Source organism: Schistocerca cancellata, chromosome 5, assembly GCF_023864275.1.
Source record: "Schistocerca cancellata isolate TAMUIC-IGC-003103 chromosome 5, iqSchCanc2.1, whole genome shotgun sequence".
NCBI lineage: Eukaryota > Metazoa > Arthropoda > Insecta > Orthoptera > Acrididae > Schistocerca > Schistocerca cancellata.
In genome coordinates, this window is record NC_064630.1 from 317,130,346 (window position 1) to 317,156,826 (window position 26,481).

The 26,481-nt window shown below is 43.5% G+C and overlaps 1 protein-coding gene and 1 pseudogene across 1 annotated transcript in view; one reads left to right on the forward strand and one right to left on the reverse strand.

Annotated features, from left to right (window-relative positions):
• Window positions 1-26,481, reverse strand: part of LOC126188518 (potassium voltage-gated channel protein Shaker) — a 1,090,690-nt gene that overhangs the window by 12,401 nt on the left and 1,051,808 nt on the right. The gene's annotated exons all lie outside the window — the stretch shown is intronic.
• On the forward strand, window positions 10,817-10,934 carry LOC126189855 (5S ribosomal RNA; annotated as a pseudogene).

Genomic DNA, 26,481 nt, shown 5'->3' on the forward strand with positions numbered 1-26,481 from the left:
CCTCCTTCTCACTTCTTTGTCGTCCTACATTATTCAAACGAGGATCGTTGTTGCAGAGTGTGGACTGAGAAGCAATAGCATTTGGCTAACAAAGTAATTAATGAATGTTTTGCAACTGCATAATGTTCGTAACTTACAGCTGTTGAATAGGCTAAGTCAGTTTCTGATCCTCTGCATTGTCCTCTCACGACGGTTTCTTCCTTCCACGCGATACGCGCCACTATACCTTGTGATACTTTGAAGAATTAAAAAAAAAAAAAAAAAAGACGTAGTAAGTGTCCTCAACGCATATACCATTCACGAGATTCTTGATTCGCTGAGTCATTAGTTCTTTCCACATGAAATGGAAATGCCGTGTGGCTAAGGGCCTCCCGTCAGGTAGACCGTTCGCCTGGTGCAAGTCTTTCGAGTTGACGCCACTTCGGCGACTTGCGTGTCGATGGGGATGAAATGATGATAAAGACACACAACACCCAGTCATCACGAGGCAGAGAAAATCCCTGGCCCCGCCGGGAATCGAACCCGGGACCCCGTGCGCGGGAAGCGAGAACGCTACCGCAAGACCATGAGCTGCGGACAAATTACAGGATGTTATAGTAAAAAAAAAATGTGTTTCTTTGTGTACAGAGGGAAAATGAAAGGCAATGTCAAATAATTCGCTGTCCTCTAATTTGCAGATCTGATAAAAAGATGGTTGTTTTTGTACACTTGTAACAAGTTTTCCGGACATTTTATTCCATAGTCTTTAGTTTATTGCTTTGTCTGAAGAGTTTTCAGCGGAAAAGTGTAATATTGTACCAAAGTATAGTTTTAACACGTTATTGGGACTTGTTACATTCAAGCAGCTCGAGAAATCAACAGTTATTTTCAGTGATATATTTAATCTCTGGTTTATCGTTAGATAATGACGCTATCAACATTAAAACCCTGTAATCTTACCAAACTGCAGGACACCTAAAAAAAAGTTTTACACCTCCTCGGTTCCGAGAGTTCCGGAACCGGTACAGAAATTGGAATAGAGATCAACTTAAACGTCATTTACGCCCTTTTTATTGCTCATGAAAACCACACATTGCATGTTGTACCACCATACAGCGAGACCTTCAGAGGTGATGGTCCTGATTGCTGTACACACCAGTACCTCTAATACCCAGTAGCACGTCCTCTTGCATTGATGCATGCCTGTATTCGTCGTGGCATATTATCCACAAGTTCATCAAAGCACTGTTAGTCCAAATTGTCCCACTCCTCAACGGCGATTCGGCGTAGATCCTTCAGAGTCGTTGGTGGGTCACGTCGTCCATAAACTGCCCTTTTCAATCTTTCCCTGGCATGTTCGATAGTGTTCATGTCTGGAGAACACGCTAGCCACTCTAGTCGAGCGATGTCGTTATCCTGAAGGAAGTCATTCACAAGATGTGTGTCGTCCACGAAGACGAATGCCTCGTCAATATGCTGCCGATATGGTGGCACTATCGGACGGAGGATGGCATTCACGTATCGTACAGCCGTTACGGTGCCTTCCTTGACCACCAGCGGTGTACGTCGGCCCCACATAACGACACCCCACAACATCAAAGAATCTCCACCTTGCTGCACTCATTGGACAGTGTGTCTAAGGCGTTCGACCTGACCAAGTTGCCTCCAAAACACGTCTCCGACGACTGTTGGTTGAAGGCATATGCGGCACTCATCGGTGAAGAGAACGTGGTTCCAATCCTGAGTGGTCCATTCGGCATGTTGTTGGACCCATCTGTACCGCGCTGCATGGTGTCGTGGTTGCAAAGATGGACCTCGCCATGGACGTCGGGAGTGAAGTTGCGCATCATGCAGCCTATTGCGCACAGATTGAGTTGTAACACGACGTCCTGTGGCTCCACGAAAAGCATTATTCCACATGGTGGCGTTGCTGTCAGGGTTCCTCCGGGCCATAATCAGTAGGTAGCGGTCATCCACTGCAGTAGTTACCCTTGGGCGGCCTGAGCGAGGCATGTCATCGACAGTTCCTGTCTCTCTGTATCTCCTTCATGTCCGAACATCATCGCTTTGGTCCACTCCGAGACGCCTGGACACTTCCCTTGTTGAGAGCCCTTCCTGGCACAAAGAAACAATGCGGACGCGATCGAACCGCGGTATTGACCGTCTCTAGGCATGGTTGAACAACAGACAAGATGAACCGTGTACCTCCTTCCGGTGGAATGACTGGAATTGATCGGCTGCCGGACCCACTCCGTCTAATAGGCGCTACTCATGCATGGTTGTTTACATCTTTGGGCGGGGTTAGTGACATCTCTGAACAGTCAAAGGGACTGTGTCTGTGATAGAATAGCCACAGTCAACGTCTATCTTCAGGAGTTCTGGGGCTGGGGTGATGCAAAATTTTTTTTTGGATGTGTGTATTACATGTATTCATTTTGTTTCCAATATTTATTAGTAATGGCAACGGAGCTGAATTATTGCTACTACAAATGCAATTCAAAATTCTTCACAGGGAGGAGAAGTTACTATACGTAGATAAGTAAGTACCGTAAGGTCTAATTATATTTATAATGTTATATTAACTAATGTTGGGGTGTAATGAAGGCTTAAAATTGTATGGCTAATTTATGTGCCAGCGTCGCCGAATATTCCCTTTGCCAGAAAAGTTCAAGGACAGATTTTTTAAAAAAAATAGAAAATTGTACTAACCAAGTTATGATTCTGGCTCCTCGAAGTAGTTCACTTTGCTATCTACACACAGTTTTATACGTTTCTGGAGGTCTTGGAAGCAAGGAGGAAAATTTTCAACTGCGATCCGTGTAAGCTTCTTTGTTACAGCCCACTGGGTATCTGTGATATCTTGATGAAGCTTTCCTTTCAGTCACCTTTTCACTTGCGGAAACAAGAAGAAATCGCAAGGCGAGAGGTTGGGTGATTATGGCGGATGTGTGATGGCAATAGCAGAATATCTGGCCAGAATCTCGGTAACAGATAAAGCAGTATGGGGTCTTTCTTGCATTGTCACGCAGTAAGAACCAGTCCTAAGAATGCCAGAAAAAGTTGTCATTTCACTTTTTTCAAGGCTGACGATCGAGGACTCTGCCCTTCAGCACTTTGACACTTCGTGTGAGGCTCATACTGTAGCACCAACTTCCATAACCCCAGCAATAATCTTTGACTGAAATGTAGGATCATGTCTGACTCTATCCCGCAGTTCAGCAGAAATTCTTCGTCTGTCCTCTTTCTGTTCACCTGTTAGGGTGTGAGGGACGAGTTTTGCATTAAGTTTCCGCTTCCCTGAATCTTCACGTAAAATCTTATGACACACATCATGATTCAAATTAAGTTATTCTCATAGCGCATGCACAGTTACATGACGACCTTTCTGTGATAACAGCATTACATGTTCTCCATGTTTGCATCGGTTTGTGCTGTAGACAGGCGATAGCTTTGGGATCGCCTTGCACTGAATCTCTGCCTTCACGAAATTTTTTGTGCCACGCGAAAACACGTCTGCCGGCCGCGGTGGTCTTGCGGTTCTAGGCGCTGCTACGGTCGCAGGTTCGAATCCTGCCTCGGGCATGGATGTGGGTGATGTCCTTAGGTTAGTTAGGTTTAATTAGTTCTAAGTTCTAGGGGACTGATGACCTAAGATGTTAAGTCCCATAGTGCTCAGAGCCATTTGAAAACACGTCTTCTTGAAAGTGCCTCGCCAGCATTTCTTTGTTTAATCATTGTCCACGATTCACTAGGGATTTTCCACAGCTCAGCGCAGAATTTAAGGTTCACTCTTTGCTCACAATCAGCTTCCCTTGAGTCACCGTAACTAATGCGCCAAGAACCTAGCGTGTTGCTAAGAACAGTTTGCGTGGAAACATGGTTCAAATGGCTCTGAGCACTATGGGACTTAACTGCTGAGGTCATCAGTCCCCAGAACTTAGAACTACTTAAACCTAACTAGCCTAAGGACATCACATACATCCATGCCCCAGGCAGGATTCGAACCTGCGACCGTAGCGGTCGCCCGGTTCCACACTGTAGCGCTTAGAACCGCTCGGCCACCCCGGCCGGCCATGGAAACATGGCCAAGGTCATTTAAAGGACGCACACATACCAGGTAACATAAAAACAACATTTGTTTCTTTTTAGTATCGCAAACTTAAAAATAAAAAAAAACCTGTTCTGGAACTCTTCTGACAGGGGACGTATTTACGAGAGAAGTGCAAGACAAAGTATGTGTTGTTTCGAATGTGTTACCAGCCCATCTGCTGACTGTATATACATTTCAAGTACTCCTCACCTGCAGATAAAATATGTATGACAGTCTTAGTCATTTCCTCCATATTATGCAGATCTCCAAACCATTGCGCTTAATTTAAAGTAGACTCAATAGGAAACTGTCGCCACAATAACTATGGCATGGAGAATGTGCTATTATAGTTTTAGCTTCATATGATTAAGGAAAATCAAATATGTAATAATAAACATACAGAAAATAGAAACGAAGGAATTTACTTCACGTCAGAGCTCCATCTTCGATAGTTTTCGAGACACTTTAACTTTGGATTAATAGGAAGTCATTTTGCAATGCCGCTGCAGCAGACTTTATAAAAACAGAAACACACCAGTAATATACAGCCTAGCAAAAAGTCCAAATACAGCGGTGGCTATCCATTCCTTTCCTCCAACGAAAAACAGAGACATCTGAGCTGTGATACTTCGCAAAGAAGCTAAATAATTTTGCATTTATCTCTTAATAGCTTTAATCCAAGTCCATTCCAAGTATCGAGCGCAAATAATTATTGTACCTATGAAATTCGTTGTACTAAATGCATTACACTTTGGAGTGGGATCTGGCGGAACTAGCATATAATTACTTTAAAACTATTCTGTACATTTACGAATAGACCTTATGGCACACAATAATCACGTGACTGTTTGAGTAATCGTATGCTGGCGACAAAAAATCAGTTATGCACACCTGCATGCTCATTTCGTAGATATTCCTATTCTGGATCTTACCATTTTTGTTATCGGAAGTAAGAAATGTCATCACTATGCGTCTTTATTGTAGGCTGTGACAAGCATTTGCAGTTCCCATAATACTTATGAAGTATTCATCACTTCTGCCCCAGTACTGATTGCTCTTTGATGATTATTAGGAAGATCAGTGGTGAGTTCTATTTTCAAATACGTCAACAATTTGATCTGTGTATAAAATTAAACGAGACTTGGACACAGAAGAGAACATTTTGCGCTGAAACAAGAAAGGAGCTTTACTATTCCGCCTCTAAAAATTGTTTTTCTGTAGGGTTGATGACTTTGAGGAAAGTGTTAATGGTGAAAGTAGCGATGATGATTCCGGAAATAGTTTAATAGTTATGATGCGAAACTGAAAGCCACGTTAGGTTGCCCAAAGGGCCGTTCGTCTGTAAATCGCGAAAATTAATCATTTTTAATCACGAGGAAAAGAAGGAAAGCCGTATCGCGTAGTATAATTTAGTGTTATGGTTATTTCCAGTTTGACCTGTATTGACTGAAACAATTTTTTTTAAAACAATTCACCTCTAGTAGCTTAAGGAGAGACAAATTTTCAACTGAGAGTAAACAAAGAAAAGATATAGTTTTATGCTGTTTTGGCAGTGTGCTTTTAGAAATACTTTCCTTTTGAGCACCCTACATTTCCCAAAAGCAGCATACGCCGATTTAGGTAATTTGTTACAAGTTTAGCTTTCTGTGTAATCTTTTGAACTTTCATGTCTTTTTTTTTTTTTTTTTTTTTTTTTTTTTTTTTTTTTTTTTTTTTTTTTTTTTTTTTAATACAGCACGTTGCCCACAAGAAACGTTGGTCACAAGAAACGTGTGTCCATACATGGAACTAACGATACTATCACAAAGAAAAGGACAGATTTTCTTTGCTTTTCAACTTAGGGAAAAGGTTCCTTCTTCTGCGTAAGATTTGCTTTAAGCAACGCTGTTCGTATACGTATGTGGCCAAAATAACGCAAAGTAACAGACTGCTGTTATGAAACTTCCTGGCAGATTAAAACTGTGTGCCCGACCGAGACTCGAACTCGGGACCTTTGCCTTTCGCGGGCAAGTGCTCTACCAACTGAGCTACCGAAGCACGACTCACGCCCGGTACTCACAGCTTTACTTCTGCCAGTACTGGCCTGGCAGAAGTAAAGCTGTGAGTACCGGGCGTGAGTCGTGCTTCGGTAGCTCAGTTGGTAGAGCAAGGCAAAGGTCCCGAGTTCGAGTCTCGGTCGGGCACACAGTTTTAATCTGCCAGGAAGTTTCATAACAGCGCACACTCCGCTGCAGAGTGAAAATCTCATTCTGGAGACTGCTGTTAGACAGATTTTTCATTTAGAGCGCAATACAGCAACGATTCTGTATTCTCTGGATTCGACAAGTCTCTGTTAGATTTCCGGAGGTGTGTGACACCAGATACCTGCGGAAAGGTCACCAATTCTCGCAGATTGTGGGCTGGTAGTTTGCGGGGACGGAGCTGGCGCCGGGTAGCGCCCCGGATGCCTTCCATGAGGTTCATATCAGGCAGATTTGGTGGCCAAGACATCAACGCGAGTTCACTAAGCCACTGTAGCACGTTTCTGGTCTTGTTATCCTGCTGAAAGATGCCACCGATATCAAACAACGAAGGCAAGCAAATAATCCGTAATAACGTTCACGTAATCGTCAGCTACTATCGTGCCTTCGATTTCTACGGCAGGTCTCATGGAAGCCCAGGTGAAACTCCGCCGTAGCATAATACTGCCGCCGGCCAGAGCGGCCGAGCGGTTCTGGGCGCTACAGTCTGGAACCGCGCGACCGCTACGGTCGCAGGTTCGAATCCTGCCTCGGGCATGGATGTGTGTTATGTCCTTAGGTTAGTAAGGTTTAATTAGTTCTAAGTTCTAGGGGACTGATGACCTTAGAAGTTAAGTCCCATAGTGCTCAGAGCCATTTGAACCCTTTTTGAGGGTGGTTTGAAAAGTTCTCGGAATCATCACAAGAAGTCAGTGCTAGCACAACGATTTGTTCACGTGATATTCATTGGACTGTTACCTGTAAACAAGTGCCACATCAGTGTTCTTAGAAGAGAGCTGTGCCGGTGACGTGGCTCTGTTGTTGTTCCTGCGTAGTGATTTACGAAGATGGAAAAAAAATCGAGATTCGAGCACGGATTAAGTACTTCGTAAAGAAAGGTATGAAAGAAAAGCACATCCATGCCGGTTTCCAGAATCCTCCGTAGCGGTCGCGCGGTTCCAGACTGTAGTGCCTGAACCGCTCGGCCACCACGGCCTCGTACATTGTTTAATCATGGGATATTTTCTTGGAAGACCTTCAGAAGAAAATGATCATTAGGAGCGTTTCAAGTCCAATCTTAGATGATGATGACGACGATTATGATGACGACGATGATGATGATAATGACGACGACTTTGAGATGGAGATAACTAGAAGATGGGCGTAATAATACGATTAACTGCAATATAAATGCGCATTGAGTGTCACTATTATTATTATTACTACTTAAATCATCAGCATGTATACTGGCTTGATTGCATTCTTGATCTCATCGTTTCTTGTACTGATACGAGGGTCACTCCAAAAGAAATGAACACTATCTTTGTAAAAATACAGTTTTCATTCTGCATGTGTGAATGTTTTACAGTGTGTAGATACATCCTTCCTGCTTGTTTTCAAATTTAGTTCAACCTGTTCCCGTGAGTGGCGCCGTCACAGCATATCTTCAAGATGGCTACTACACTTGACGTTCGTCAGAAGCAACGTGCAGTCATAGAATTCCCGTGCTGTGGAAACGAGACAGTGGGAAACATCCAAAAGAGGTTGAAAAAGGTGTATGGAGATGCTGCTGTCGATCGCAGTACAGTTAGTCAGTGGGCAATCAGGTTACGTGATGAAAGCGGGAACTGCAATATTGAGGACTATCCTCGCAGTGGCAGGTCTCGTACTGCACACACTCCAGACAATGTGCAGAGAGTTAACGAATTGGTGACTGCTGACAGACGCATCACAATGAACGAATTGTCACGCTACGTTGGGATAGGGGAAGGAAGTGTTTGCAGAATACTGAAAGTGTTGGCGTTAAAAAAGGTTTGTGCCAGGTGGGTTCCCAGGATGTTGACAGTGGCTCACAAGAAAACGAGAAAAACAGTATGCAGCGAACGTTTGGAACAGTACGAGAATGGTGGAGATGAATTTCTTGGAATAATTGTGACACGTGATGAAACATGGCTCCATAATTTTTCACCAGAGACAAAGAGGCAATCAGTGGAGTGGCATCATGCAAATTCACCCAAGAAAAAAAATTCAAAACCACACCTTCTGCTGGAAAAGTACGAGAATGGTGGAGATGCATTTCTTGGAATAATTGTGACACGCGATGAAACATGGCTCCATAATTTTTCACCAGAGACAAAGAGGCAATCAGTGGAGTGGCATCATGCAAATTCACCCAAGAAAAAAATTCAAAACCACACCTTCTGCTGGAAAGGTTATGACTACGGTGTTTTTCGATTCTGAAGGACTCTTGCTTGTGGACATCATGCCAAGTGGAACCACCATAAATTCTGATGCATATGTGACGACACTGAAGAAGCTTCAAGCTCGACTGAGTCGTGTTCCACCATATCGGCAAAAGCAGGATGCTTTGTTGTTGCACGACAATGCACGACCACATGTCAGTCAAAAAACCATGGAAGCGATCACAAAACTCGGATGGACAACACTGAAACACCCGCCTTACAGTCCTGACCTGGCTTCATGTGACTATCATCTCTTTGGGAAACTGAAAGACTCTGTTCGTGGAACAGGGTTTGAAGATGATGACTCCCTTGTGCACGCTGCCAAACAGTGGTTCAAACAGGTTGGTCCAGAATTTTACCGTGCTGGTTCCAAGATGGCGTAAGGCAGTTGAAAGGGATGGAAATTATGTGGAGAAATGGGAATATTGTTTCTGAAGGATGTATCTAAACACTGTAAAACGTTCAAACATGTAGAATAAAAGATGGATTAAAAAAAAAAATAGTGTGCATTTCTTTTGGAGTGACCCTCGTATTTTCATTTGTACATGCTCCCTAGATCCACTATTGCCGATTAGACCCACTATTACCGATTATTTATTTCAGATAGTTTAATCTATTGCTGGCAATGCTCTGTCCCCCCTTTACAGGTCCGTTCAGGAACTAATTAACTATTTCTGGATGACTTTGAAGAAAGTTCCCTTGGTCCACTCGTCTTTTGGTAACAGGATTCCATAAATTTATTTCCTCGTTTGTTTGTTCTAGATATTTTTATGCACTTAGTTTTTTACGTAATTCCACAGAGCCACTTTTCTACATTACCAATTTCATCTTCCCTAGTTTTCTCACAGCCAATGTTACACTGTGCTGCAATATTACATTCAAAGGAACGTCAGCCCCACTTCCCTATCAGTTTTTGATATCGGCGGAGCTCTTGTTGAAGGAAGCGTCCCTTGCCTACAGCAGTTTGCTTCTAATGCCTCCGTTGCTTCGCCCATCCTATATAATCGTCCCACATTGGTATATTCTTTTATTTCTTCCATGTTGCTGCGGTGTTTCTCCGAACTTAAATTTTAGCAAGCCGCCAGCTCCTCTCCTACAACTACGTCTATATCGTTATCTGCTGGCATCTGTGAAGTGCATGGCAGAGGGTAATTACCACCATGCCACATGCGAGCGTTTCTTAGCGTTGCATCCGCGAATGTAGTGCCGGAAGCATGGCTTTTGAAAAGCCTCCATGCGCCCTGTGACTCGTCTAATCTCTACAGCCCTGATGGGAGCGATACGTAGGGGGGGTTTTAGTATATTTATAATATCACTCACTTAATACTGGTGTTTGGAACTGTGTAAGAAGGCTTTCGCAGGATAGATGGCGTATATTTTCAACAATAAACCAGTTCAAATTTTCATTATTTCTGGGACACACATTTCAGGGTCAAATCAACCTGTGACCTTTCGGGCTCGTTGTGGGATGAGTCGCACGGAGAGGCGAATCCAGGGGACAGTGGGGGCGAGGATAGAAGGGGGGTAGGGGCGATGTCTATGGGGTTGCACCCCTCCAGACAGAAAGATATCTGTTACTTGTAAAAAAAATCCTTTGCAACGTATCTTTTAGGCTTAAAGCACTTGAACATGTTCTCGCTGTTGTAGTTGCTATTATAATAGATTAAGAAAGCATGGTCGTTTTTTTAAATGTGCGAACCACCTATTTTGTGAAAAAGAGCTTAGAGATGCAGTAACTGAGTATATAACCAAATAATATTAACACACACATATAGACACTTATATATACGAAGGGCATTCAATAGGTAATACGTTTTTCTCTCGGCCACCTTCGATTGAAAAAATGCGGAATTTGAAGTGGGACATCGTGGAATATTCCAGCTTCAGCTTCAGTATTTTCATGAAGTTCCAGTAGATGGCCGCACTATATGTAGCGTTCAAAATGGCGCCCGTAACGGAGGATCGTTCCAAATAGAGAGGTGTCATTGAGTTTCCTTTAGCGGAAATTGGAGCAGGCGCTTGCAGGATGTCTACGGAGTCCTGGTAATGAACAAAAGCACATATCTTTTAGACTTAAAAGCCTTGAACATGTTTTCGCTGTTGCAGTTCCTATTATAATAACAACCATGTCCGATCTCCCGCTTACCGGCCGGCAGCCGGCGTAGCCTCGAATCCTCCCGAAACCAGGTAGGTAGGCAGGTAGCAGGACCGAATCCTCCCAAAGTGACACATTTTATATTGTATTATAGACAATAGAATTTCCTTATCTCCTTTCCTTGTCTCTGGGCAATGGCCTTGCCGCAGTGGATACACCGGTTCCTGTCAGATCACCGAAGTTAAGCGCTGTCGGGCGTGGCTGGCACTTGGATGGGTGACCATACGGGCCGCCATGCGCTGTTGCCATTTTTCGGGGTGCACTCAGCCTCGTGATGCCAATTGAGGAGCTACTCGACCGACTAGTAGCGGCTCCGGTCAAAGAAAACCATCATAACGTCCGGGAGAGCGGTGTGCTGACCACATGCCCCTCCTATCCACATCCTGAGCTAAGGATGACACGGCGGTCGGATGGTCCCGATGGGCGACTTGTGGCCTGAAGACGGAGTGTTTTTTCCTTATCTTCTTCCCCTCCCCCTCCCATGTTTTAAACAAAACATATTGATTCACTTATGCACGCTTTGCGCGTGACCTAGAGCGGGACTTAGTCGCTGGCGCTGTGCTGGCTAGACTTAGCCGCTCGCGCGGGCCGCTTTGGGGGCCGGGGCCTCTAATTTTACTAGATTTGCTATTTTAATAAATGAATTATGAAGAAATCAGGGCTATAAATTATTCCAGTTTCTAACTGCCACCTACTTCAAACGGAGGATTCGGTCCCATCGTTTTTCAGACCCTTGAGGGTTTGGTTTCAGATAGATTATATTATGGTACGACAGAGATATAGGAACCAGGTTTTAAATTGTAAGACATTTCCAGGGGCAAATGTGGACTCTGACCACGATCTATTGGTTATGAACTGTTGATTAAAACTGAAGAAACTGCAAAAAGGTGGCAATTTAAGGAGATGGGACCTGGATAAACCGACTAAACCAGAGGTTGTACAGAGTTTCAGGGAGAGCATAAGGGAACAATTGACAATAATGGGGGAAAGAAATACAGTAGAAGAAGAATGGGTAGCTTTGAGGGGTGAAGTAGTGAAGGCAGCAGAGGATCAAGTAGGTAAAAAGACGAGGGCTAGTACAAATCCTTGGGTGACAGAAGGAATATTGAATTTAATTGATGAAAGAAGAAAAAATAAAACTGCAGTAAATGAAGCAGGCAAAAAGGAATACAAACATCTAAAAGATGAGTGCAAAATGGCTAAGCTGGCATGGCTAGTGGTCAAATGTAAAGATGTAGAGGCTTATCTCACTACGGGTAAGACAGATACTGCCTACAGGAAAATTAAAGAGACCTTTGGAGAAAAGAGAACCACTTGTATGAATATCAAGAGCTCAGGTGGAAAAACAGTTCTAAGCAAAGAAGGGAAAGCAGAAAGGTGGGAGGAGTATATAGAGGGTCTATACAAGGGCGATGAACTTCACGGCAATATGATGGAAACGGAAGATGATGTAGATGAAGATGAAATGGGAGATATGATACTGCATGAAGAATTTGACAGAGCACTGAAAGACCAAAGTTGGAAAAAGGCCCCGGGAGTAGACAACATTCCATTAGAACTACTGACAGCCTTGGGAGAGCCAGTGCTGACAAAACTCTACCATCTGGTGAGCAAGATGTATGAGGCAGGCGGAATACCCTCAGACTTCAAGAAGAATACAATAATTCCAATCCCAAAGAAAGCAGGAGTTGACAGATGTGAAAATTACCGAACTATCAGTTTAATAAGACACGGCTGCAAAATACTAACGCGAATTCTTTTCAAATGAATGGAAAAACTGGTAGAAGCCGACGTCGGGAGAGATCAGTTTGGATTCCGTAGAAATATTGGAACACATGAGGCAATACCGACCTTACGACTTATCTTAGAAGCTAGATTAAGAAAAGGCAAACCTACGTTTATAGCATTTGTAGACTTAGAGAAAGCTTTTGACAATGTTGACTGGAATACTCTCTTTCAAATTCTAAAGGTGGCAGGGGTAAAATACAGGGAGCGAAAGGCTATTTACAATTTGTACAGAAACCATATGACAGTTATAAGAGTCGAGGGGCATGAAAGGGAAGCAGTGGTTGGGAAGGGAGTGAGACAGGGTTGTAGCCTCTCCCCGATGTTATTCAATCTGTATATTGAGCAAATAGTAAAGTAAACAGAAAAATTCGGAGTAGGCATTAAAATCCATGGAGAAGAAATAAAAAATTTGAGGTTCGCCGATGCCATTGTAATTCTGTCAGAGACAGCAAAGGACTTGGAAGAGCAGTTGAACGGAATGGACAGTGTCTTGAAAGGAGGGTATAAGATGAATATCAACAAAAGCAAAACGAGGATAATAGAATGTAGTCGAGTTAACTCGGGTGATGCTGCGGGGAATTAGATTAGGAAATGAGACACTTAAAGTAGTAAAGGAGTTTTGCTATTTGGGGAGCAAAATAACTGATGATGGTCGAAGTAGAGAGGATATAAAACGTAGACTGGCAATGGCAAGGAAAGCGTTTTCAAAGAAGAGAAGTTTGTTAACATCGAGTATAGATTTGAGTGTCAGGAAGTCGTTTCTGAAAGTATTTGTACGGAGTGTAGCCATATATGGAAGTGAAACATGGACGATAAATAGTTTGGACAAGAAGAGAATAGAAGCTTTCGAAATGTGGTAGATCACATAACTAATGAGGAGGTATTGAATAGAATTGGGGAATCCTGATACCTTCTTCATGATGGCGATGGAAGGGCGTTAATCCGTTGTCTTCTAGGGGAATGGCTCCTTGACACCTGTACTGTGGGGCGGAGACAAGCTGGCGGTAGCTCCATTATGCTCTGGGGAACATTCAGGTGGGCATCCGTGAGTCCAGTGGAGCTCATGCAAGGCACCATGATGGCCAAGGATTATCGTACGCTGATTGCAGACAATGTACACCCTTTCGCCAAGAGTGTGATGGTGTGGTTCGAGGAACACAGTGGAGAGTTCCAATTGATCTGCTGACACCACTTCTCACCAGATCTGAATCTACTGAGCACATGTGGGATGTGATTAAACGTGACGCCAGAGCTCATCAGACCCTCCCTGGAACTTACGGGAGTTAGATGACTTGTGTGCAGATGTGCCAACTCCCTAGAGCGACCGATTAAGGCCTCATTGCTTCCATGCCATGACACGTCGTCAGTACTATCCGGCCCATTCTGGACATACTGGCTACTAGGTAGATGGTCTGACTGCTCAGTGTATATTAATACGCAGAAAACAAGTCTTTCTTTTTTGTTTGTTTGGTGTAGTAATAACAACATCCAGTTAAAAATTAAACTTATAATGTAAATCTACATCTGGATCATCTGTTTCTTTCTCCAGTTAGTAAGTTAACAAAACCAAAGAAGGTGTGTCCTCGAATTCCAATAAATGCCCAGTATTTTTTCTTGAAAGCTGTCTCGTTTTTATAGCTTTTACAACGACCTCCTTTCCTTCTTTCAACTCTTCTAGCTGAGAGTATATGGGCATTTTAATTTTGCGTCTTATTTCCTACGTTACACTATTGTTAATGCATTCCACGTCTTCCTGGGTGTACATTACAAGCTTTTCTCCTAAATGCTCTTGCCACATTTCTCTACAGAACTTAAAGCTTACATTTTTTGCAAAATTCCAAGTATTTGGACAGCTCCAAAGAGTGTGCAACAATGGACGCAGTATTAATAGCTACAGAAGGACTCCAGATACAGACGAAAATACTCATCCATAAAGTTGACTTTGATTATGTAATTAATACCGATCAGACCAGTACCAATCGACGTACAATAGATCCGTTGTGGAACTTGAAGCAAAAACAGATTCAAACAACATTAGTCATTTCTTCACAGCACAGTATACTATAATTTTCTCATGTTTACAAGAACCATCTGGGAATTTTGGTAGGTCTGTTAAAAAAAAAAAAGAGTCGGCGAATTGACTCATAAATTTAAAAAAGTGGTTGTGACCTGCACGAAATCAGAGAAGTTGGTGAAAGTGCTGCATGAAGAGTTTTTAAAATCTGTCATTCTTCTCTACGTGGGACAAGAAAGAATTTCTTTACATTATTGATCTGTTGGGAGGACAGACTTATCAAATACTTTACAATCAATTTTTTTTTGTAGACGAAAGACAAATATGGTCCTACGCCATAAAAATTATGCCACCCAAACGTGCTCTATTTTGTCAGATGTGCCCCCAACTTGCTAAAGACTATTGAGAAAGTTGCTCCAAGGTCAGATTTCATAATAATAGGTTGTATAATTCTGCATCAATCTATGCACCTGCTCTCACAAGAATGATCAAATACAAGTGGTTCGCATTAAAGTTGATCAAAGAAAGACAAATCTTTTTGAATTTAAACGAACTATGTTTTGTGGTATCGCTTCCGAGAATTCCATGTGTCTGCAAGCTTTCATTAAATGTGGGTGGCGCACTATGAATTTGTGTTTCGGTAGCTTCTGTGACAAATTTCATCCAGAATTCAGTTCCCAGCACAGCGAGTGATAGCTAAAAATATGTAACAAATGGAATAAACATTTGAAGAAATTTTGTTGTAATGACTATTTTGAATAATTCTGCGTGACATATACTATTTAATGATAGTACTGAAAACAGAGAAGGTACTGCACTTGGGTGGGATTTGAATACGGATCACCATCAGTATGGTGGATGTGAGCTTTATCTGCTTTGCTACGCCCAGGTGGTCGAAGCATAACTTAATTTTCACGTATGCGGGCCACACGTAAAACGTCAACATCAATTTTCTCGGAAACTAGGGGCTGTCACGTGAGAAACCATTAACCGCATACTCATGAGAGGTGCTTCTACAACATATCCAAGACTCACCAAAATTCATGATTAAGGGGTCTGATGCTCACCGTGTCAGTGGATGTTGTTCCACCTGGGAAAGACAACTGCAAGTGATACTTTATTGCAAATCTACAATGAAAGAATTTATCAATCAGCAGTTAGCTGGTGGCATTATTGAGGATTGTGACAGTTCATGGGGAGCAGCTGTTGTCATTGTTCCAAAGAAATCATTGGATGGAACAAAGAAATGCAGGTTTTCTTGTGTCTGATGATGATGGTGAAGTCCCATACTCCTAACAGAGCGTAGGGGACGATGCGGGAGACCCGCACCGCCCTACTAGGCAAGGTCCTAGCGGAGGTGGTTTGCTGTTGCCTTCCTCCGACCGTATTGGGGATGAATGATGATGATGATGAAGACGACACAACAACATCCAGTCATCTCGAGGCAGGTGAAAATCCCTGACCCCGCCGGGAATCTAAACCGGGACCCCGTGCTCGGCATGTTACACTCAAATTACGTGCTCAAACAGATGGGAATTTTTCGAAAGCAAGAGAAGTGAAACGCTCATGGCAAACACATTTAATTTTAGCTTCTAGTTGCATCCATAACTTAATTTTTTCTGCTATTGTCCCTACCGTAATTAAGAAAACAGAATGTGGGCTGCAAATTTTCGTCTTCAGATTGAATAGCCGTAAGTTCCAGCTTGAGGACTTCTGACCCCAAGAAAAAAACATGTTCTAAGATAAAAAACAAATATTGTATAACGTCTTATATAGTATATATAAATTCTTTCTGATCGTCAGTCTTCTGGCTGGTTTACTGTCAACCCATATTATGTATTCATTACACTGCCCATTCCATTCAACGAGCATTACCATTCTTCCCCACTTTTATTAATGTTAAAAATGTCATCAGCGAATCTTATCAATGACATTCTTTTACACTCAATTTTTAATCCCACTCCTGAAGCTCTCCTTTATTTCTGTGATTGCTTTTTCCATGTATAAACTGAATAGTGGGACGGAAAGACTGTATCGCTATTTTACACTCTTTTCCATCTGAGCACTTCGTTCTCATTCGTTACGACACAAGGAACAAAAAACGCTTGGTAGACATTGCACTAAGCGCAGACAGGACATAAAAAAATGGGGGAGGGAGGACAATAAAATTATACACAGCAACACACACAGAAAATAAAAATGAAGTGAAGAGTGCTTAGAAAAAACGGGAAACGTATCTAATACAGCCATTAAGAACTATACCACTGGCCATTAAAATTGCTACACCAAGAAGAAATGCAGATGATAAACGGGTATTCATTGGACAAGTACACTCCTGGAAATTGAAATAAGAACACCGTGAATTCATTGTCCCAGGAAGGGGAAACTTTATTGGCACATTCCTGGCGTCAGATACATCACATGATCACACTGACAGAACCACAGGCACATAGACACAGGCAACAGAGCATGCACAATGTCGGCACTAGTACAGTGTATATCCACCTTTCGCAGCAATGCAGGCTGCTATTCTCCCATGGAGACGATCGTAGAGATGCTGGATGTAGTCCTGTGGAACGGCTTGCCATGCCATTTCCACCTGGCGCCTCAGTTGGACCAGCGTTCGTGCTGGACGTGCAGACCACGTGAGACGACGCTTCATCCAGTCCCAAACATGCTCAATGGGGGACAGATCCGGAGATCTTGCTGGTCAGGGTAGATGACTTACACCTTCTAGAGCACGTTGGGTGGCACGGGATACATGCAGACGTGCATTGTCCTGTTGGAACAGCAAGTTCCCTTGCCGGTCTAGGAATGGTAGAACGATGGGTTCGATGACGGTTTGGATGTACCGTGCACTATTCAGTGTCCCCTCGACGATCACCAGTGGTGTACGGCCAGTGTAGGAGATCGCTCCCCACACCATGATGCCGGGTGTTGGCCCTGTGTGCCTCGGTCGTATGCAGTCCTGATTGTGGCGCTCACCTGCACGGCGCCAAACACGCATACGACCATCATTGGCACCAAGGCAGAAGCGACTCTCATCGCTGAAGACGACACGTCTCCATTCGTCCCTCCATTCACGCCTGTCGCGACACCACTGGAGGCGGGCTGCACGATCTTGGGGCGTGAGCGGAAGACGGCCTAACGGTGTGCGGGACCGTAGCCCAGCTTCATGGTCCTCGCCGATACCCCAGGAGCAACAGTGTCCCTAATTTGCTGGGAAGTGGCGGTGCGGTCCCCTACGGCACTGCGTAGGATCCTACGGTCTTGGCGTGCATCCGTGCGTCGCTGCGGTCCGGTCCCAGGTCAACGGGCACGTGCACCTTCCGCCGACCACTGGCGACAACATCGATGTACTGTGGAGACCTCACGCCCCACGTGTTGAGCAATTCGGCGGTACGTCCACCCGGCCTCCCGCATGCCCACTATACGCCCTCGCTCAAAGTCCGTCAACTGCACATACGGTTCACGTCCACGCTGTCGCGGCATGCTACCAGTGTTAAAGACTGCGATGGAGCTCCGTATGCCACGGAAAACTGGCTGACACTGACGGCGGCGGTGCACAAATGCTGCGCAGCTAGCGCCATTCGACGGCCAACACCGCGGTTCCTGGTGTGTCCGCTGTGCCGTGCGTGTGATCATTGCTTGTACAGCCTTCTCGCAGTGTCCGGAGCAAGTATGGTGGGTCTGACACACCGGTGTCAATGTGTTCTTTTTTCCATTTCCAGGAGTGTATATTATACTAGAACTGACATGTGATTATATTTTCAAGCAATATGGGTGCATAGATCCTGGGAAATCAGTACCCTGAACAACCACCTCTGGCCGTAATAACGGCCTTGATACGCCTGGGCATTGAGTCAAACAGAGCTTGGATGACGTGTACAGGTACAACTGCCCATGCAGCTTCAACACGATACCACAGTTCATCAAGAGTAGTGACTGGCGTATTGTGACGAGCCTGTTGCTCGGCCACCATTGACCAGACGTTTTCAGTTGGTGAGAGATCTGGAGAATGTGCTGGCCAGGGCAGCAGTCGAACATTTTCTGTGTCCAGAAAGGTCTGTACAGGACCTGCAACATGCGTTCGTGCATTATCCTGCTAAAATGTAGGGTTTCGCAGGGATCGAATGAAGGGTAGAGCCACGGGTCGTAACACATCTGAAATTTAACGTCCACTGTTCAAAGTGCCGTCAATGCGAACAAGAGGTGACCGAGACGTGTAACCAAAGGCACCCCATACCATCACGCCGGGTGATACGCCAGTATGGCGATGACGAATACACGCTTCCAATGTGCGTTCACCACTATGTCGCCAAACACGGATGCGACCATCATGATGCTGCAAACAGGATTCATCCGAAAAAATGACGTTTTGCCATTCGTGCACCCAGGTTCGTCGTTGAGTACACCATCGCAGGCTCTCCTGTCTGTGATGCAGCGTCAAGGATAACCGCAGCCATGGTCTCCGAGCTGATAGTCCATGCTGCTGCAAACGTCGTCGAATTGTTCGTGCAGATGGTTGTTGTCTTGCAAACGTCCCCATCTGTTGACTCAGGGATCGAGACGTGGCTGCACGATCCGTTACAGCCATGCGGATAAGATGCCTGTCATCTCGACTGCTAGTGATACGAAGGCGTTGGGATCCATCACGGCGTTCCTTATTACCCTCCTGAACCCACCGGTTCCATATTCTGCTAACAGTCATTGGATCTCAACCAACACGAGCAGCAATGTCGCTATACGATAAACCGCAATCGTGATAGGCTACAATCCGACCTTTATCAAAGTCGGAAACGTGATGGTACGCATTTCTCCTCCTTACACGAGGCATCACAACAACGTTTCACCAGGCAACGCCGGTCAACTGCTGTCTGTTTATGAGAAATCGGTTGGAAACTTTCCTCATGTCAGCACGTTGTAGGTGTCGCCACCGGCGCCAACCTTGTGTGAATTCACTGAAAAGCTAATAATTTGCATATCACAGCATCTTCTTCCTGTCGGTTAAATTTCGCGTCTGTAGCACATCATCTTCGTGGTGTAGCAATTTTAATGGCCAATAGTGTATCTACACAACAAGCTGGATAAACTAAAACATGTCGGTGCGTTGAAGAAGCTATGCACAGAGTGGCGAGATTATATGAGTCAGAGACCTACTGAATTGGTGGTGTTGCGAATAACAGTTGGGCAGAAATCGGAGAGCGTCAGAGGGCAAACCTCTGAAAGAAATGAGCGCACACTCGAGTGAGCCAAGTGCGAGATAAGCTGTGCATGCAGTCGCGCGTGAATGGAGGTCCCTCCCGGCCTCATCACCAGCTGTACTGGGGCTGCGGAGATATGAGCTTCTGGCCGGCTGTGAAGTGTCAATAACAAGGGAACGAGGCAGGGAGCAGCACCACTCGGGCCATCCCGTTCCCACCATATACACGAGTCAGCAAAACCGAGGGTTTAGGAAAGGCGTAAAAACATGTGCTTGGGAGTCGTAACGTCAATTACGACCACAGATGCTCAGAAGTGCATGTTTTGAAGTGTGGGAATTGTGGTTAGCTGTAAAAGGAAGCGAATGCTCGATGAACTTGGGACATTGAGCTACAAAATGATAGATAATCTGGATTGTTTGGATGTGCTTTATAAGAGTCAACCTTCTGGGATATTTTAGGACGACACAGTTTGTATTCCGACGATCACATACATCACTCGGTTCATTTTGTGAATATTTAAAGTAGATTTGCATATCGACAGTAACTTTTTGTATACGTTAGTGGGAACCTAGTTAATTGAGCACCAGTGCTTGCATTAGAATCCTGTTAGAAGTAATATAAAATTTCAATTTAGAAATAATTATTACGTAATTGAGGAAATGCTCTCTGAATGTATTTTTATCTATGCCCTAGTTATACAAATGTCTATAAGTACAACATTATGGTCATTAATATCTATACACTGTTGCTAAAATCTATAACAAAATACGGCTGCTGAATCGGAATACAGGTGGCGCAATCTGTTGTTCAGTGCAGTACAGTCTAAAAACATGTACTATATTCAGGAAGGGAAAGATACTTTTTGACCCCGTTGGAGGGCGGTAGGAGGAGATACAGGAGACACTTCTGTTAATTTAAGTGGAATTGTGTCGTTTTGGCTTCAAATTAAGAGTGGTAAACATGACAAATTAAGTTATTTAACTGGCAGAAATTAATAACAGGTATTTCACCGAGTCCAGTCAATTCTTAGCACTAATATACTTGTTATAAGGAGGGGGAAGAACTTTTCAGAGACTCATAAAAACTACTTTACGGCAGCAAATCCCACGATTAGATGACAGTGAGGGGGTTTAAGGAATAGTACGTTGAAAAATTGAAAATGTCTTCAGTGGGAAGTTTGTGTATGGTAGCGGACATGACAGGAGTCAATACATTAGTAAAAGCAAAAGTTTTCCTTATTACAAGCTTTCAAAATGGTTCAAATGGCTCTGACCACTATGGGACTTAACATCTGTGGTCATCAGTCCCCTAGAACTTAGAACTACTTAAACCTAACTAACCTAAGGACATCACACACATCCATGCCCGAGGCAGGATTCGAACCTGCGACCGTAGCGGTCACGCGGTTCCAGACTGAAGCGCCAAGAACCGCACGGCCACACCGGCCGGCTATTACAAGCTTTCAGATAAAAGCAGCAGACATAGCCAGCACCAAATCGAACTAAAAAGTAAGCTAACTATATTTTATCAAACAGTAATGAAACTGTACAAGGTATGATAGGCCTGCAAAGCTTTAAAATTTTAAGTGATGGAGGCTAATGAAAGAAAGAAGATAAATGGATGCAATGGCAGAAAGAAGCAAACACATCAGGAAGAAATCATAAATCTGGACTAAAGAATTTACTTAACAATAAGAACTTATACGTTATTAAATTGAGCCATAAGTTCACTATCTGAAAAACTGACGATGCTGTAGGCATATTTGAAAGGGTAAATTATTTAACCTGTGTGTCTGCGCAAGAAGAAAAAGAAAAATAAAGCAATAATTAAATAAAAAAATACTTATACAGAAAATTTCGAGGATTATAGTGAAACCGTAGCAGTAACAGGAACATTATAAAACATGATGCATTAAACAAAAATATACAAAAATGTATTTGAAGGAGTTATGAAGCTGTGATGAAATTTGGCTAAAGATTAGTAACTGTAATAATAAATAAATGAAATAAAACATTTATGTTGGATAGACAATACATTTAATCAGTAAGAGTGTCGTAAGAAGCAAGGAGAAATTTTTACAAGCATCCCTAGTTTGCTCAAATGTTATGTAGTGCAAGATGAATCAGAGGAACAGGTAATTAATGAAGAAAATGTTATTCGCGGTATGAAGAAATGATAGGCATCTGCGGACGATGGTGTTACCAGAACAAATTCCTTTTTGGAATCGGTTTTCACAAAACAGAAAAAAAGTACGGTCCATTAAATAGTGCCATAATAACATACACATGTAAAATATACAGTGATCTTAAAATTTTCATTTCAGACATATCGGAAGCTTAGCTCTGAAAAATCTCTATACTTTACTAAAAGCTCGTCGAGATACTTTAAGCCTTCCGTGTCTTTCTTTTCCTGTCCATCCAGAGGCTTCCTTTAACTGCCGTAACTACAAAAACAAATTAGTTACTCGGAAGATTTAACTGAGAATGGCGTGCAACGGACATTTGAAGTCGGGTATGTCGCTAAAGGCCATTTCTCACAGTGGCAAATACAGCTGCACATCTTCAATGCGCCGAACAATACAGAAACTGCTGGACATAGCTAATTGTAGGCTTGTAGTGTGATTCAACGAGACGTGATTTTGCCTGTTTTCAAATTATACAATGCGTCGAGTGCACCGGAGCACCAGTGAGCCGTATAAACCGCAGTGTCTCCAGGGTGTAATTCAGGCTGGAGGAGGTTCTCTATAAATTTGAGTGTTGTTTCACACTATGAATTCGGCCCACTAATTTATGTTACAGTGAGCATGAACCATCAAGCTCGTTTCAACATCCTCGGTGTCGATGTGTTGCCCTTTCTTATATACGAGGGTTGGAACTTTAATAGTGGTAACTATTTATTTTCATCTCGTACAAAATAGATACGGCTTTCAAAGTTTTACTGACCTCCAAAGTAGCCACCAGCATTGAGTATTACCCGTTGCCAGCGATGTGGAAGTCATAGGATACTCTTAGCAGTGCCAGTTGTGTTGACAGTTCGAGCGGCTCGGTCTATTGCCCGACGAATTTGTAGCAGTTCTGAAGCGAATGCCTTTAAGTGTTTCCTTCAGTTTAGAAATCGAGTTGAACTCACGAGGGCTTAAGTCAGGAGAGTGCAGTAGGTGATGTAGCTCTTAGCAGCCCCACCAGACAAACAAATCAGTAACAGTTTGCACTGTACGTGCTTGACCATTGTCCTGCAAAATGATGGTCAGGTCCTGCAGACTCTACGCTGTTCATTTTTGGAACACAAACTACGACCAGCTTAGAGACAGAAATTATGACACTTTCTGGAGGACCTGACCATCATTTTGCAGGACAATGCTCAAGCACGTACAGTACAAGCTGTTACAAATTTGTTTGACTGATGGGGCTGCTAAGTGCTATACCACCTTCTGCACTTACCTGGCTTAAGCCCTCGTGAGTTCAACTCAATTTCTAAACTGAAGGAAACACTTCACGACGTTCGCTTCAGAACTGCTACAAATTCGTCGGTCAATAGACCGAGCCGCTCGAACTGTCAACACAACTGGCACTGCTAAGAGTATCCTACGACTTCCATATCACTGGCAACGGGTTATACTCAATGCTGGTGACTACTTTGGAGGTCAGTAAAACTTTGAAACACGTATCTATTTTGTAGAAGCTGTAAATAAATAGTTTCCACTATTAAAGTTCCAACCCTCGTATCTTCGTCATGAGTATGTTGTGGACACTCCCATCTTCCAAGACAGTAACAGCCGTGTCTACAGGGTTGCATGCATGCGTTGCTGATTTGACAAATATTCGGCCATATTGTCGCACGTCGACTTGTCCGCTGACTCAGCTGTTTTTTTTTTTTTTTTTTTTTTTTTTTTTTTTTTTGGACACATCCGAAAGAACAGACACCACACATTCATGATTCCATGACCATTTGTATACTTAATGGAAGACAAATACCGACTTTAGCCACATGAGGGCACTGAAATAATTCAATGGCGACTACGAAAATTTGTGCCGGACAGGGACTCGTAGCCCTGTTTCCTGCTTACGCGACTGGTCCCTTTAACAGCTTCAACTATCCGAACACGCTTCCCATCCGACCAAAATTGCCAACTTGTTGCACACTACTTCCGTAGCGGCCCCCTGTCCACCATCCTCATTACTCGCAGCATTCAGCATGGTTCCCACAAGAGGTCGGACATTGGGTGCATCCACATTAAAGATATATCATGAAATGCCGTCGAAGTGTACAGTTATTACTATTATACGAGTGGTGTCTATTCTTTGGGAGATGTCTGAAAGAACAGACACCACACATATAATAGTAATATCTATGGGAAGCGTGTCCAGATAGCCGAATAGTTAAGACAACTATCGCGAAAAGTTGCGAAATCTGGGTTCGAGTTACGGTCTAGCACAAATTTTCATTATCGCCATTGAATTATTTCAGCGCCCTCATCCAGCTGACGTCGGTATTTTTCTTTCGTCAGTTTTACACAGTACTAGCGTGATGTCTCCTAGGGATGACTAATTTTATGTACAGAGTGGTTACGTTCTTGAGCAAGTGAAGTGTAGATAGCGGCTGTGTTGGAGAGAAAGCGCAGTTGGTGAAGTGTAGATAGCGGCTGTGTTGGAGAGAAAGCGCAGTTGTAATCACGGCGAATGTCAGGTGGCTGGGAGACGCCAGAGCCCATAGTCAGTCAACAGCATGACAGTGAAGCGCAAGAGAGGCAGCATTGCGATATGAGCCCATTCATCACCAGCAGATCGTGGCCGCCCGACGCACAGAACACTCCGTCTCGAAATCGTGCAGGTACTGGGTTTTTCGCGAGCCACTGCGTTGAGCGTGTACTGTAGATACATCGATATGGGGGAAAACCGCTGCCCGTAGCTAGAACAAGTGCTGTAAACAACAGTGTATTGATGGCAGGGGTCACCGCGAACTATTGTGGATTATATCAAATGACAGGCTGACAAGCCACTGTACATGTTTGTAATCGCCAATAGCAGGTTATGAGAATGCAACTCGCTTGCCATCAGCGCAGAGTTGATAGGGTTCCTTTGGTTTGTAGCCGAGTGGAGAGTTTCGACTTTCTGACGATCATGGCTGTACGTTTCTGGACCTTCGTTTCCGGGCGAAGAGTTGTAGGACTTCCCTTGATAGGTCAGGGATGCACTACACAAAGGAAGCAGGTACTCGGGTAGCAGAGTACTTCTGGAGCACACAAGGTTTTCTTTTAGCATAGGCGGGAGTCTGAGGTACTCTGATGAACACTCGCAAGTCGACACGCAGACAGCGAAATCAGGGCACTTTCAGAGTAAAGACCCTTCGACTGTCAAGATGTTATCAGTAAATTCTGTGATTTTTCGTAACAAAATCCCCGAAATTACTGCCTTGTATGAAATTTTTCGCGCTCAAATTATTCTTGGGACTGAGAGCTGACAGAAACCCGAAGTAGAAAGCGAGTCATGAAACGTATGTCGGAAAAACAGATTACACACTGTAGGAGGGGGAGTGTTCATGGCAGTAGACATAAAAATTGTCTCTAACGAGGCCGATTTGGAATTTGACTGTGAAGTTATCAGGACGCTTATAACAGTTCTAGGTGAAATGAAAATTAATTTATGGAACTTTTACCGCTGTGATAGTTTTGGAGTCTTTCAAAGAAAGTGTACGCTCAGTAGCGCAGAAATACCCAGATCATGCAATATTATTGGAGACGACTTAAGTCTATCGAGTATAGTCTGGGACGTATATGATTTCATTGCAGGGCGTACGGACAGCGAAGTAAAGCGAAACACTTTTGAAAACTTTTTCCGAAAAGTGTCTTGAGCAGGTAGTTCGACAGCTCATTCGCAGTGGAAATCTACAAGCACGCCTGAACATATCGATGGCATCAGTATAGACAGGGATTAATGCTTATGGTACCATCACAGCGACGATGGTTATTAAAGTTAATAAATAAACCGAGAATGCTATGAGAGTATTTTTGCTGGAAAGAACAGGTAAGTAGTTGCTAACATCCCATCCCTGGTTCAAATATGATGGAAGTAGGGGAATTATGGGCGACGTTTAACCAGTTTAAAAACCCGCTCTGGAGAAGTATGTGCCAAGTAAGTGGATTAAAGACGGAAAAGACTCACTGTGGATTAATAACATTCCGAAAATGCTAAGGGAGGAAAGAGTTACACTTTCGATTCAAAGGAGATTGCACAAATGACAACATGCGAAAATTTGTCGAGATTCGTGCGTCTGTAAAAAGATCGATGCACGAAGCATACAACAGCTACTACACTTATACCTTAGCAAAGAATGTAGCCGACAACCCGAGAAAACTGTGGTCCTACGTAACATCGCAAAGCCAATCGAACACTTCTGTCCAGTCATTCACTGACCAATCTGGTGTGGCAGCAGGAGATACCAAAACGAAAGCTCAATTTTTAAATTTCACGCTGGAGGATCGTACAAGCATACCACCATCTGAGCATTGCACCTACTCCCGTATTGTGGACATAGTAAATGGTATTCCTGGCGTAGAGGGGGCGTAGCTGAAAACAAATAAGTCTCCAAGTTTGGATGGAATCCCAATTCAATTTTACAAAGAGTACTCTACAGCATTGGCCACTTACTTAGCTTGCATTTATCGCAATCTCTCGCCCAGCGCAAGGTCCCAAAAGGAAAAAAAACGCAGATAATTCCTGTATATAAGAAGGGTAAAATAACTGACTCGCAAAATTACAGATTAATATCCTTAACATTCTTGAACATATT